We start from the raw sequence: 11,707 nt of genomic DNA, 5'->3' as shown, positions 1-11,707 counted from the left end.
GTCTAGATGCTACTCGCCTGGAAGTTAGTGGCTCTCTGATGGGATCCCGTCGCCAATCAGTCATTAAGACTACAGCTGTTCGAAGAACGTCTTCATTGAGACACACAGCAAGGAAGTTCTCATGCTGCATAATAATTACAGATCAGATCCTCACGCTTCCACCCTATACCCTAGTTCGTCCACTTCCTGGCAGCACAAGCACTCAGCTACGTTAGGCATTACAAAACACCTGTTGCACCTGCACCAAGCAGTGTTCCCAACTCGATTTTCGTTCTCATCAGACAGATCTTCACTGGTGATCTGTCTGCCGTCATGGCTGTCAATGTATTCAACTGCGTTAATGTCACGCTGAGTAGGTCCGTACTCTGGCTCGAAACTGTAAGGTCGAACACCAGACAGAAAAGAACAACGCGTATGCATTCAAATCTGTCCGAAACTGCATCTAATCCGATGGCATGCACGTGTGGCTTTGCACCAATGACGTCATGTACCTCACTTACCCGACACGCCCTTTCTTTCAACGTTTCTGCTGCCGTGAAGATGTCGCGCACAAAACCTGTGTCCCTTCAAATTGTCGGTTTATGGAAGGGACTTGTATCTGATCCCAACTTGAAAATCGTGGGAGTTCTCCTTTAAGTTATGAAATGTATTTAACGTACATCTGTTGGGTTTGCTCTGAAATAGCACCCAGATACCCAACTTGGTTAGTATGGATTTCCCATTAGCGAGTGAAGGCGGAGCCAGCATATCTCCGGAATGCTCTTTAAGCATCAAATCACTCACCCTTGCTGGTTCTGCTGGTTGAACGTATAACGTTCGTACATAACATTAACAACACCAACGAAGTGATTTTCTTTCCAATACCACATCTACAGTACAACCTCGATTATCCGGACTTCTCCGGAAACAGGTTAAAAGTCAGGATTATCACCTGTCCGGATAATCAAAAGTTAATAAATATCAACTAATTTTCGTCCACTGTAAAGCCACACTCTCACATTCTGTTTCCCCACTTACTGTACATTCATGTCCCTAGAATAGTCATCAACAGCTACCTATTTATTAGATTATTACGTTCTCTGTTATGTATTCGCTCATGTGTGAGACGCTGCACCTGCAATGTATTAGTGCGAAGTGAAATTAGTACTTTCTTTATCCTGAAACGCATTATCCGGGAATGCAAATGTTAGGGGACACATAATTTGTCCGGATAATCAAAAGTCCGGATAATCGAGGTCCGATTAATCGAGGTTGTACTGTATCTTCTGTCTTTCACTCTCAGAGTCAAAGGTGAAGGAGTTAAATATCTCTAGGGCAACTTCACCTAGACATATATGTTATCACGGAGACTCTTCGATAGCCACTTGGCTAAAAGTTCATTCTAGATGCCATTTCATACGACGTCCACATCTGTCGCAAGCGTCGCCAATATTCTGTTATGTTCCCGTCTCTGACGTTTAGCGGCTTTGGACTTGGAAGCATGTTTTGGTAAACGATAAAGAGCATTGAACTCGCTGCTTCTGCTGTTTCTGTAGCAACCAAACTAGCTGTTTTTCTATTCATCTTCTTCTGGAACTCCTGGCACCATCTTTATCAATTATCTATTGGCAATAAACATCATACAAGCACAACAAATAACACAACGTCTAACACTAGAAACTCCCAGTCATTCGACTGCCTGAGACCCGGTATCAACTGTTCCGTATAATATATCACAATACCTAAAAATGGAGTGTGGCTCAGAGATGCTTTTTCATCACGTTGTATGATCTCTGAACTCACACCTTGATTGGGCAAACATAAAATAGATGCTAAGAACGCATTCAACTAGATCTCATCTTTTACAAGAAGTGTCGTCTACATTTCCAGACATTTTCTCTCATGTCAAACAAATGTATAGTCAACCTGGCCGTCTGGCGTTTACAACTGCCAACTCTCAAATTATTATTCCCTCAGAAGTTGGTGTTCATCAGGGTGATCCCGTGGGGCCTGTATTTTTCTTTGGCATTTCATCCTTTTTTGAGCAAGCTGCAGTCTTCAGATTCAGATGTCACTGTAAATGTATATCTTGATGACATCTTCTTGTTGGGTCCACCTAGAAGTTAGCCTCTTCCTTCAACAGCCTGAAACAGTGGCTGTGTTCACACTAGGGTTTAGAACTGGGTTTGCTACTGCTTAGCATAACCAATTAGAATACATCAGGTCAGTTTATGACAGGAATGTGGGTTAGAGCAGGGCTAGCCTAGCCCTTCCGAAATGTAGGGTTAGCGCTTGTCAAAACATTCCAGTTTATTCACATTGCACATCACAGCAATAAATCAAAGAAGATTGCTCTACTTTGTGTTGGTCTGGCAGTTTTTTCTTGAGCAAATCAAATCCGCAGCACGACTTATGGAATTCTGTAATAAAAGATGTTGCCGCATTCCAAGATTCAGGCAACTGTTGCTGTTCTATCGCATGCATGTGGTCGCTACACCTAGAGAGAGAGAGAGCTCTCAAAGATGGAAAGTGGTCAGAAGACGTTTCAATTCTTGCGTGAGAATTGAGTAGCACAGCTTGAGTACATGATACAATCAGTTGCAGTCTGCTAGAGTTCACACACCCTAATTAGAGGCAACTGGACAAGCTCAACATGTGAGAACACACCCTGCGCATGATAGCACAGCAGGGTATTATGATTAGCGTAAACCCGGGTTTGCTAACCCAAGTGTGAACGCGACCACTCTTTCACTGGAATTGGCCTAACAATAGCAAGCAACAACTACGAATTCTAGTAGAAAGATACTGTCACATTGGCACAAATACCAGAGTCATTAGGCATTCCTATCAGTCAAACGGTACCATGATTCTTGCAATACTAATTGGTTAGCTCGACTTTCAGCTTTCATCCTGCAGCAACTTTGTTCAGACAAGATCTGTCTTGTGCAATCAGCTGGAAGAGCTTGAGGACGTTCAGTGTGCCACCTTGCTCAATCACTTGGCACAGATGATTGCTCCAGACATTCTCAAATCTGCAGCTACTACATATGACTCTCAAACAAGACTCAGTTTCTCTCACCTGTTAGGATTTGACTCTCTATCTGATGCGGCATGGAGGCAAGCATGCCTTCCAATCAGGCTTGGCAGTTTTGGCATGATTTCTACTGCTTGTTCCTCAGCTTGTTCCTCAGCCAATCCATTCATTGTCTCTTTGTCTCACTCAGTGCTACAGCTACCGAGAAGAGGTCTTACTGGTTGCAACTCAGCTAGACTTTGATTATTAAAGGGAAAGAGAACCAGTGCTTGGATCAGTGTAATCCCCACCTCTCTGAGTCATGCACTTAACTTCCGTGAATACCGCTTGGTGGGCTCCTTGAGGCTTGGTCTTCCCATTTTCTCTGACTGGCCGGAGAGTTGCAATTGCGGATCAAACACCGACGACAGTGATACCATCTAATAACATGCAAGCTGGGTGGAGACAGTTTGGTCTCATGAATCAATTGTGTCTTTATATGGTCAAGATTGTCTGAGAAGTCTACACATACACCACTGTAGAAAGCCACACCATCGCTATACATATACATAGGCCAAAAAGAGTTTTGACACACAGTCGGGTGCTATCATTGATATAGATATATCTCTGTCCATCCCTAGAGCTCTGAAACCATTCCAACTCCTCATACACCAACAGGGCAGCGGCTCTGATCACTCAGTTCAGTCCAAAAAGAGGGTAAACCACATGCCCCAGAATTCTTGAATTATTGGAAGAGAATTGCTGTCCAACTTCAGAGATGCAACGGTAAGACCCTAGGGAAGAAGTTGCTATCCGTCCTCCCTGAATATACAGCTGAAGGAAGACTTTGGGTATGTTCGATTTGCAATTTTAGAACTGAAAATGAGGGCGTGTCAAAACTGTTGGAACTCACAGAAATAGGAACTAAATCGAACGAAAATTTGCTTTGTGAACCGAAACTGCTAACCGAAACAACGTCAACGCCTACTAAAGACTGTTTCAGATTTAAAGCCATCTCTGGCTTTGGGGAGTGGCTTAGGATACCTAACACCATATAATGTACCTAATACCCTATTGTTGTAGCGATGTCTCATTACTACTATTCCAATAACTTGCCAGTAAACCACACAGAACAAAGCCAACGGTGCTGTAGAAAGCAATAGAGAGTCTTAGTGGCTGTACCTAGTGTGCAGATTACACCTCAAACTGTTTCTAGTTACTATTTAAGACAACGTACCAATCTAATTACAGCAGGCATACAATTAGAACAGTACATGATTGACAAGACTCCACCTTCTATCTCATTATTTCACCGGAAGCATCACATACTCAACCTATCTCAGGTGTAAAGCATCCTACGAATGAAAGGCATGCGTAATTAAATAAAGCAAACAGAGCTTTCCAATGATACCTGTATGAGCTCATCTAGGGTTACGCATCAGCAGCCCACTTTCAGTTGTGACTGCAGAGGTGCTTTTAATTCTGAAATGGACTTTAGGGCTTCATCAGCTACCGATCCATGAACTACCAGAGTGACTTCAGCTAACAGTGCTTCTTGTTGACCTGGTGATGGATGCCAATCTTCCTCAAACAGAGCAATAGAACGCATGACACTATCAGTATTCTGTCTGCAAATGGTGTGCCAGCATCTTCCAGGACTTTTGCAGAAAAGAGATCTGTCAATCCTAGCATCGAACTTCCAGACCAGAGAGTGCCGTCAGTTCTAGTAATTCCAGTTCCTCAAAAGGAACTGTCAAAATCAGTTCGAACAGTTCCAGAATTAAATCAAATGTGAGTTCTATAAGTCCCTTCTGTCTAGTCATAATGTGTATGCGTACTTGGTGCGTATCTAGTGTGCATAGTAGATTTAACCAGTTTTCATGTATGTACAGCTGTGGCCAAAAGTTGTCGGACACCCTAAAAATATAGTTAAAGTGAAAAATATGGTTCTCACCAGGACTTGCATTGAACATTATGACCTGTTTACTCAAAGAGAGTATAATACACCAATATTTAAGTAGATTTAGGGATGAAAAAATTACTTTAACCTGGTATAGCAATTATTTGACCAATAGCTACGTATTCCATTACAGATGTGTTTGTCACCATTTAGAGAATAGCCTATAAAACTACATTTAAAAACCACAATTTTATTGTACAAGCGTAGCTATAAGTCTAGCAGAAGTTTCTGAGCAATTTGATTCATACCAAGCTCACGAGGCCAAGACATGGAACTACACCAAGGCGAAGAGCATCAGGATCCAGGTGCTGCATGAGAAGGGTCTCAGCTGCCGCCAGATTGCTCGCAGGGTTTGTAAATTCCCTGCTGGCATTGCAGTCTTGCTCCAGAAACTCCGTCAAACCGGTAGTGTGAGGGACAGGCGCCGCACTGGACGGCCACGGGTCACCACCGCTCGAGACGACAGGAACCTGTGCAGGATGAGCTTGCGAGACAGGAAGAAAACAGCCGTTAAATTGCACCAAGAATGGACTAATGGTGGTGCTGTGACTGCTTCTGTCAGGACAATTCGCAGAAGGTTGCTAGACAATGGGCTGAGGTCATGCAAGGCCCGAAAGAAGCCACTCATCAAACCTGACCAGAAGAGGATAAGGTTGGCTTGGGCTTGCAGGCACAAAAATGGACTCAAAGACAGTGGAACCGTGTGTTATGGTGTGACGAATCCAGTTTCCAGTTGTTCGCAACCCCAGGGAATGTGAGAGTACGAAGAAGGCCCGGAGAAGAGTGGAACAAAGACTGCATCGTTCCCACAGTGAAGCATGGCTCGGGATCTGTTATGGTCTGGGGTGCATATCAAGTTCTGGAGTTGGAAGGCTGACTGTCTGTAACGGAACAGTCAACTCTGAGAAGTATCAGGCTATTCTCCGTGATACAATGTTACCTGCAGCTCTTGAGATGTCCCGGAATGGCCAGAACTACACATTCCAGCAGGATAATGCTCCATGCCACACCTCAGTCTCAACAAGACGATGGTTCCAGACCAACAATGTTCGGGTGATGGACTGGCCGCCGCAATCACCAGACATGAACCCAATTGAGAACCTGTGGGGCGACCTGAAAATAGATGTCCGACGTTACCAGCCGACCAGCAAGGCCCAGCTGAAGGCTGTGCTCCAGGACGAGTGGCAGAGGATAGCTCCTGAGAGGTGCCAGAACCTGGTGAACAGCATGTCGACTAGGATATCAGCTCTGATCCGTGCCAAGGAACTGTGTACAAAATACTAGCAATTATTACTGTGATATTGCTAATTTGTTGCTGTTATTCTTATCTCAAATGATGTCTTTTCCTATGTTACGTTACTCCATAAATTTAATGATCCTGTATGGTGAGTTTTTTGGGCATAATTGATATTTATAACAAAAATAGTTATCTCAAATTATAATTGTTACATTGGAATTATTACTGAACTATATCCGCATTTCTAACCAAATATAACCAATTTACATAAAGCATGACATGTGTCCGACAACTTTTGGCCACAGCTGTACTAGATGTAATGGACATGTAGATTAGCTAATGCTCGGGTGTTACATTTCATTTTTATAAAAATATATGTATTGACAGACAGACAGACAGACACCCAATCAATTTGTATTATTGCTGTTTGAGAGACTGTCCCTACACATTATACGGTAAACCGTATAAATGTTTGCGATGGCCTAAAAATATTGCCAAAATGTTTTTCATATAACTGTTAGAAAACGCTGAATGTGTGCTTAAAATATTAACTGGCAACTAAAACTGTGTCTTGACACTCTCTTATACAGCTATGAACCATCTAACAACAATCGCATAGTATAAATAAATTTTGATAACATTTTGATTCCAAGTGATCTACTTCAAAAATCTATCCAAAATTGCACACAAAGTGACTGTTGACCACATATTCCGTAACACCACTAAAATTGTCTCATCATGAAATAGTGAGATTAAAGACATACAAGACAGAGAAAGGATGTCGCCCTCAGTTCCCCAACATTAACTTCAAGTATAATTTCAATCTTGTGTGCTAGGAAAACAATTGCTTTCACGTTGACTGTTGTGAACAGTATGCTTCAACAGTGCATATCTAAGAACCCCATGTAAATCACAATATGAATGAATTAGACTGTTCAAGTGAAAACCCTTCCCCTAAGTGTTGGCAGTTTGTGATTGGTCATTTATCCATTATCTGTGGTTGCCATGTATGACCAAATGCAATACTGCTCAGTGATTAGACCATTTTACAAATGTACCTAGCCATGCAGACCTGAAGTACTTGAACCTCTTTCAGTACATTGCTTGCTCAGTAATGTGACTTTTACAAAGTCTTACTGCTTATAGCTAAATTGCATTTTTAACTTAATTAGGGTATTTTTTAACTTAATTAGGGTAGCTAACTTCCAAAAACATAGCATTACATAGCAAACCCACCACAAACATATCATAGTCTAAATTGGAAATTGCAATTCAATAAGTCACATTCATTCAGAGATTAAGCAAATATTTACCAAGTCTCAATCACATGCATCATGTACATAGAAAATCACTCACTTGCAACACATTGCCAAAACCACAAGGCACACTCCAAGCAGGAAAAAAAAGTTAGGCCAAAATAATGCATTAATCGCAGCAGCCAATGAAAACTGCAACAAAACATAGAACTTCAGAGCCAAGTATACATATTTGCAATAGTTCAGTACAGAAATATAAGACACCACTTTCTGAACCGTACAGCATCAAAAATTCCAAACAATGTTGCAAGTCATCAACATCATGTAGTGCTAGGAAGTGTTCATATGTTAATTAAATGAGGTGTGAAAGTGCAAGGGATAGCAACGCCCGGCTGAAGACCAATGACCCAATGACCAATTGTACAACCAACGTCTGGCAATTGTGCATGCACTCATTGCTATCACACTCACAATGCCTACTGCACATAACAAGAGCAAATGCCACCAATTATCTAACCACTACCTACAGTAAACTTCCTACAATTCTATGCCTTCCATTTCTATGCCTCAAGTACTCAATGCATGAGTAAATTACTAGATTCTAAACTGCTCAATTGCAAGCATGAACCTATACAACACGAGATAAAAAGTCCATGTTAGAGTATCACAAGACAACTACAATTTGAATTAAGCAAAACAACCTCAAGTTCCATGGCACATTAGTATTTATTCGTTAAAACAAGGATGCTTCCTGTTGAATTATTGGTGGCAAAATGGGATCTGAATAGAATCAGTAGCTGCGAGTGTTTATTACCTTTAGGTCTTTCATTCACACCTTCTTAGCACAATCATAATTCCAGATTTAACACAAAACAGAGTGGGTGGGTAAGCCCTCCATCTAAATTAAAAATACGATTTTTATTGACATCATCATCATATCCTTGTCACCTTCGGACAAGTGTTTGCCACCAGTGCAATTCAGTCCAGCAAAACACTATGTTGAAATGTTCACAGCAGCAATTGGATTTAACTTCCTCTTGCAAATGCACACAATGTGAGAACAGCCAATTGCTTGATTAAGTTAATTAAATCAAATTACTGCCGAACCATCACATTGCAGCTGACTCTCTTTTGCTTGTGTACTAGAAGGCCTTCCTTCTTTTCAAATCCTCCCAGCACATAGTACCAACAGTTTATTGAAGCCTTGTGGCAAGTAAAAGTTATATATAGGAATCAGAATGACTGGTATAAGTGGGCTCAGAGGCAATGAAAAGAGAAATACCGTATTTCTTCAAATAGTGGCCATGGCCTCTTTCTAACAAGGCTATGGAGCCGCAGCTCTAAACGAGGGTGGCTTGTATTCGAGGACACGCTATTTTAAGTATCTACTTCACACCATGACACGTTGGTACTTGAACATCATTTCTTTCTGTTGACATAATTGGACACTTTTGAAGGTGCCAACATGGCAGGTTTAGCTGTAAATGCCACAACTATTGTGTTATCTACTTTCTAGATGGACATGCGCTGAGAACCACGTGGAAAGTACCCTGAACTAGTTGATAGATGAGTGCACGTACATAATAGAATGAGATGACGCGGAAGCATCAGAAGCATGTGACACGGGCGTGCAGACTAGGATGGCCTTAATTCGAGGGCTCTTTTTCAGCAAGTTTCTTCAGCTGCGGCTTCTAAACGTGGGCGACTTTTATTCGAAGACATACGGTATACTGCCCAGCGTCGACAGGGTATCAACAGTCAGCAGTGCAGCCTCTAGAGTTCTCAGTCAACCATAAACCATAGCCTGATTAAACAGTTGGAATTTTTACACACAGTGATGTAACCCAAGCAGTGGCCAGGAACGATTAATTTGCCAAATGTATTGACACATGGGTAGTGACCGAGTCTCTTAAATCAGGTAATGACAGACAATAGCAGCACGTGCAGAAATGCTACAGCATCTGCGTGTCACATGTGTCAGATTATTTTAGGGACAAAATTTACAGTGGATAGGTGGCAACAGCAATTCGTCATGAATCCAAACTGATAAAAAATACAAAATAACGAATGGCCCTTAAGTCCTGCTTTAATATGTAAATCATACCCTTGGCAACAAACATAAACAACTCCTTATCATTTTGCAAATTTCCCACTCTACCATAAATAATATTCTACTGCAGTAAAACCATCTTCTCATTAAATAATTTATAGCTTTTTAAAATAAATAATTAAACCACACACCTTTCTTGCCATAACCACATCGTTGTAATCATCAGGGTCATAGTAGCATTTATAATTTCTGCGAAGCTGATATAAATCCACAACAAAAGAAGAAAATAAACAGGTTAACAACAGCTACAACAGAAAATATTACTCTGCCATCTGAGCGCAGTTTTGATTCAATTGACCTCCTATTTGAGCTGTATGAATTGTCACATGAATTCAAATCAAATGAACACTAAAAGGCAATACATTACACAGTACAATATGAAACAACCAATCACAATAATCCAGCAAACAGTACTTCAATGTTATAAACAATCAAACACTTTCCTTCAACCAATCAAACTAAAATTACTCCAAAGAGCAGCTAGCTCAGATAGACTAACTATTTCATGTCTGCATAAACACCGTCGGGTTCCTCATAGACTGTCTGCATTTAAATCTTGTCAATATCACTTGCTCTCTAGAAGACTAGCTCTAATGTATGTGATACCTAGCAGGAGCACCCGGCATTGCTTGGAAAATAAAGATGTATGTATATGATGTCTATGAAAGAGGAAGTACGTGTCTGTCTATTGACCACAACCCCAAACAGGGACTCAATAACAAGTATAGGTATGATTCAAATATATTATTATTATGTTGTGCTCAACCAGATCAGTCTGGTTCGTAAGGTCTCTAGTAAGCACCGAAAGAAAACCCTGTCTAAACTGAAGACATGACGAACGGTATTCTGTAAGCGCTGCAAGTTGTGATGATGACCTGGAACAATGTCCAGCCACCATACAATACCTGCGTGCATTGTGCCCAACACTCCCAACACCACGGAACCACCAGTGTTCAACAATGCTATATGGGCTTACCTCCACCCGAAAGTCACTCTATTTCGTCAACTTCTCGGCCTGTTTCCTTGTGATGTTGCCATCAGCAGGGCAGCTGATATCTCTATATATAAAGAAGAGCTGTCTGTCTGTCTGTCTGTCTGCCTGTCTGTCTGTTTGCATGCATGGCCACCCATATCTCCACCGCCCCGCATCCGATCTTCACCAAATTTGGCCCGTAGACACCAAAACGACAAAGGTCGGAAGTGAACGTCGTCTTCTGGACTTCTCCTGCAACAACGCAATTTCCTGCCAATGGAACCCGCCTCCGCTCGCACGTGAATATCTCCAGAACAGCGCGTTGGATCTCCACCGAATTTAAACTGCCTGTTCCTGACGTCGAATGGTACACGCGGAGCGTGTCGATTATTGCGGCGGACATCGAAAGAGGCAAGATATTGTTAGTATATCCGGGTTTCGAAAAAACGCCTACCCTTCGTTTGACGCTGTAGGTAAATCGAATTCCTGACACATTCGATACGCTTGTCCCGCAGCACCAGTAAAGTCTTCAAGGTGACGACGCCCAACAAGACGGTCGAAATGGTGAGAGTCAGACGAGTCGCGTGACTTGATATATATACAGGGAACGGTTCAATGGGATATTAACTAACAACCACTAATCTCAGAACGAGATGTCAACGGGACTGTCGAAATGGCTCAACAGGACTAACAATCAATAATCCAATCAAGAGACATTGTTGTTGTGTTCCGTAGACATTCACTTCTGTCAATAGCATTGTTTTGTTGGCATCCGTGGCATTGCCACTATCACCTATTGTGTCAGTCCAAGTTTGATGTCGGGGAGAGAAGGGGTTCTCATAACTGGAATGAACGCTCTTGTTGTTAATTTCTGTGTTGTTCTTTGTTCGCTGTTGTTGATCAAACACATACACAAATTTTGCTGCAGTCGACATTGTACACAAGTCTACATCTGTCATTTTTCTTGATGCCTTCAGATTCTGTTGAAAGCATCCTATCATAGCCTTACTCCCGCCATGTGCTTGTAGTTTAGTGCATACTCCAGGGACTCTGCTGTCATTACCTCATTGTCTCTTTGATGGCTTCTGTATCTGGGTGATTGCTCACAGCCTTCCCTTGTTCATGCTCACGTGGTCTAGTGGTCTCTCACAGATTTCTCGCCATATTGATCGTCTTTAT

General features: G+C 41.8%; 1 long non-coding RNA gene across 1 annotated transcript in view; it reads right to left on the bottom strand.

The window, feature by feature from the left end:
* LOC134184470 (uncharacterized) overlaps positions 1–10,515 on the bottom strand; it is an 11,552-nt gene extending 1,037 nt beyond the window's left edge. Inside the window, exons 1-3 of the long non-coding RNA XR_009970667.1 lie at positions 9,820–10,515; positions 9,687–9,752; positions 7,546–7,637 (exon numbers count right to left, since the gene is read on the bottom strand). This is a non-coding gene — a long non-coding RNA (uncharacterized LOC134184470). The remainder of the gene's footprint in view (positions 1–7,545; positions 7,638–9,686; positions 9,753–9,819) is intronic.
* Between the last annotated feature and the right edge of the window lie 1,192 nt (positions 10,516–11,707).

Source organism: Corticium candelabrum, chromosome 9, assembly GCF_963422355.1.
Source record: "Corticium candelabrum chromosome 9, ooCorCand1.1, whole genome shotgun sequence".
Lineage (NCBI taxonomy): Eukaryota > Metazoa > Porifera > Homoscleromorpha > Homosclerophorida > Plakinidae > Corticium > Corticium candelabrum.
This window is presented reverse-complemented; position numbering and strand designations above follow the sequence as displayed.